The sequence below is a fragment of the Haemaphysalis longicornis genome, unplaced genomic scaffold (assembly GCF_048455015.1).
Source record: "Haemaphysalis longicornis isolate Haplotype H1 unplaced genomic scaffold, Haemaphysalis longicornis Haplotype H1 scaffold_5, whole genome shotgun sequence".
NCBI lineage: Eukaryota > Metazoa > Arthropoda > Arachnida > Ixodida > Ixodidae > Haemaphysalis > Haemaphysalis longicornis.
The window spans coordinates 213,660,199-213,664,206 of record NW_027526385.1 but is presented as its reverse complement, the minus strand read 5'-3'; positions in this window follow the sequence as shown (position 1 = coordinate 213,664,206).

Genomic DNA, 4,008 nt, shown 5'->3' with positions numbered 1-4,008 from the left:
CACAGAAACATCATACTTGCGCCTGTTAGAGGGGCAGGACGGCGGTAGGTAAATCACAACATTGGTTTTAGGCACATCACGTGAACGAGCCAAGGTGCCGGCTGACCAAACAATGTTGGAAGCACCAGAGGCACAGTATCGTAGGTGAGGGGGTTACGCAACGCCCAATGCGGCAAGGGCCAGTGAAAAGGTACAGTGCGCTCGACTCTTTAAGGGAACCAGTGAGCGCTTGGCCGCACCGCTCCACGAATCACCGGAGCCGAGAAGTGATGACAACAGAACGCAGCCGGCACATGTGAAGAGAACGCAGAAGGCGGAAGCCGCCGTGCGTCGCCTGCTCGAGCGCACGGATGGGCCACCCACCGTTCGAGATCTCGGTAACACTTTTCTGTAGAGATGGAATAAAAATCCGTAAAAAATAGCGCATTCTTGCTGCAAAAATGGGTGCACCGTCTTGCAATACGTAATAAAGTAAAGCTTTCTTGGTGGGACCGAAGACGTCTAGTCCAGGAACCAATGCATTTCCGCATAAAAACTGCTCTGGCCCCGTACAGGATAAAAAATGGCCGCGTATCCGCTCACTTTGTTGTAATTGCCAATAAAAGACGATAGTGGTATGAAGCCCGTCCAAAAGAAAGCATTGAATCCCATTTTTGGTAACATCTTATGCTGCTCTTCTCCAATTTCGCTGCTCCCAAGATCAAAACGGCAGAATTTCTTCAAGTTTCTTATTATTATTGTGTTTTGCTGTTCTACAATTGAAGCGTGTTTCAATAGAACTGCAGTTTCTCATTTATAGAGCACCCGGAATTTCTTACATTGGCGAAAACCTCCCGAAACGAACCCGAACATTAGCGCAATATTCTCAATTATTAGCGAAACAAAAGTTGACAAAAGCAACCAATGTTCCCTTTAGACTCTTACCAGTAACGTTTTCGCACATGTGGACGATTGTTTTCGGTTTCAGTGAACCGTTGACACGTCAATTACCACAAGACATCGCCAGGAATTTCTTGAAGGTAAAGTATAATTGAAGCCTGATCACGTGAGTTTGACAATCAGAATTCCGGCTTAGAGGCTACTCTGAAGTTTATTTAGGAGCACCAACAATCGCCAAGAATCGCATTGCCCTTTAGAGTTTGTGCTTTTCCCTTGGAGTTTTGCTTTTTGCTTTTTTTAGGTTTTCCTTTGTTCTATACGCATCTCGTTTTATCCAATTGTCCAGCGGTAGCCAGTTCGTCACAATTAATGGCCAGCCAAAATGTATATCTTTTTTTTGGGGGCTCTGACATCGTCAACTGTAGTTTGTTCTCTTATCCAAATAAATCGTTACTTTTCACTGAGTGTTATTGGTAACAGTATTCGATTCATGTCCCGTTGGGTCAGGATAAGCTTGCTTTCTAGTTGTATAGAGGGAATACCAGTTTTAGCCCCGTATGTTATCAGCGGCATTACGAACTTGTTGCAGATTTTTCTTGTCCCTGACAGAGGTAGCTTCCATTCCACCCGTGGGGAGTGCTTGGCGAGATCTCCCTGCCCCATATCTATTTAGCACGGAGTTTCTTTATTGGAGTTAGGGTTAGAGCTACCAATCTGTCTGATGTTGTTATACTCTTTTACATCACCTAGCATTACGTTCCCGAAGACGAAGACGTTCGCGGTATGCTATTATTCATTGCTTCCGATTTATTCCCCTTTATTTATAGGCGCAAGGACGCGTTTACCCGAATTAGTTTATAAAAGCATTGTTTTCATGCTTTCTGCATTCTCTCTAAGCAATGGTATATCGTCTACTCATATCAAGTGGTTCCGATGTTCCCAATTTATCCTTGACTTTACGTTTTAACATTCAATATCTGTAAATACCCTCTCTAGACATGCAGTGAATAGTTTTGTAGAGTACTTATTTCCCTGTCTTGGTTCATGTCGGATAGAAAATTTATCGCTTGACAATTGCAGGGTTATCCTGCCCATGCATACGTTATATATGTCCTCCAGAAATCTGATGTGGGCTTACGCTTTTCCCTGGTTGTTTAGTGCTTCGAAAACGGCTGCGGTGAGCAGGAAGCCATACGCGTTTTTCTAACTTTTTCACTGTCATTTAAAGCGATTTATTTTATTTTGCGGATTTTTGTGCCACATTTTGAACAGTATAGATACTTTGCGTGGTTGAATACCATTTCTTAAACCAGCCTTCTCCCTTGCTTGATAGTAATTTAGGCTCTATCCTCTGCGCCTCTCTCACCTTGCTAAACAGCTTCGAAACAACTGAGAAAATGTTGATTGGTCTCTAATTCTTGAGAACAAAAGGGGAACAGCACAAACTCAGGCAACACACAATAAGAAGATGGTGACAACCACGAGCGCTGGCTTACAACTGAGTTTTATTCCTTGGCTTTTCACATATATATGCCAAAAGTCAAAAACAAAAGAAAAGCAGAAAATGTGAATATAGCGGGAGATACCAAACCGCTCGTCACGCTTCACCGACGGCATGCGGCACAAACACATTTACCTTTTCTGCGCAATATTTCTGCGGCTTCAAATATTTCTCTTGTTATTTTATTTTTTTGTCTTGAAATGACCTGCGTTATTTGAAAGATTTGGTCGCAGCCGCGGCAACCTTTACAGTGGACACCTAAGTGGCCACTAATTGCCTGATGTTCGTTATAGTTATGTTCTTTTAATCTTTCATTGAGGCATGGTCCAGTTTGTCCTACGTACGTTTTCCCACACGACAGCGTAACGGAATAGACGACGCCTCAACACATTCGACAATTCGTTTTTTGAGCATTAAGGAGCAAGACTGCATTGTTCTTTTGGCTTCGTCTACTCTCCAACACATGGAGGAAAGCTTGTTGAGAGCAGAAAACACGACTTTTGCGGTAGCTTTTTTCCAATATTTTTCAAATTGTGCGCTATCTGGTGCATGTAAGGAATAACAGTAAGTTTATCACGTTTGTTACGCTCTACATCTGTTTCACTGTCTCGTAATTCTCTTTTTACTCTCTGTATTATTGTTTCCGCTACCAATGCTAACAGCTTTTTAGGGTACCCTGCTATCAGAAGCCGATCAACCTGTTTACGAAAGTGTTCTTGTATCAAGTGGTAAGCAGTGCTTGTAAGGGAATTTTTAAAACACATTGTTATAATAGACCTTTTCACGAGTTTAGAATGGGATGAGTGAAAAAATAGAAGCGGTTTGCTGACTCGTGGTTCGTACGCTCAGCAGATATCATTGTGCGAAAAATGAAGCTTAAGATTTAACAACCGGATAGTTCTCTCCACGGGATTTTCAAAATTTAAAACCAAAAGGTTAAAACTTTGACGGAAATGACCTAAAACCTGGAACATTAACGATTCAGGACCTCCTTCATCGATGTTGAAAACTACAAAAAAGTTCGACGTAACGGAAAATTTTGGTTACTTGTGGAATCTTAAAATTGGTCACGCTTATTGTGGTCGATGTGCACTCTTTTGAGTGCACATCGACATTGAGGTAACTTAAGTTGAGGTAAACTTAACATTGAGGTAACTTAAAATTGGTGCGATGCGGTTTGTTAGCATCGGTAGCAGAATCAATACTGCAGAGAATAAAAAGAGAGGGACCAGAGCGTGAATCAGATGTAGAAGGTAACACACGTGTAAAACAAACGGTTATTCCTTACAAGCACTGGATAGCGCACAATTTGAAAGATATAGGAAAAAGAGCTAGCGTAAAAGTTGTGTTTTCTGCTCCAAAAAGCTTTGCTCCAATGTGTTCGAGAGTACACAAAATCACAAAAACAATGCAGTCTTGCTACGTGAAGCACGAAACCGGTTTGTTGAATGTGTTAAAGGCATCGTGTATTCCATTCCGCTGTCTTGTAGAAAAACGCACGTACGCCAAGCATGACGATGCCTCAATGAAAGATTATAAGAACATAACCCTAACATACATACGGCGATTATTGGCCACCTATGTGTTCACTATCGGGATGGCCGCGGCTGCGCCCCAATCTTTCAAAA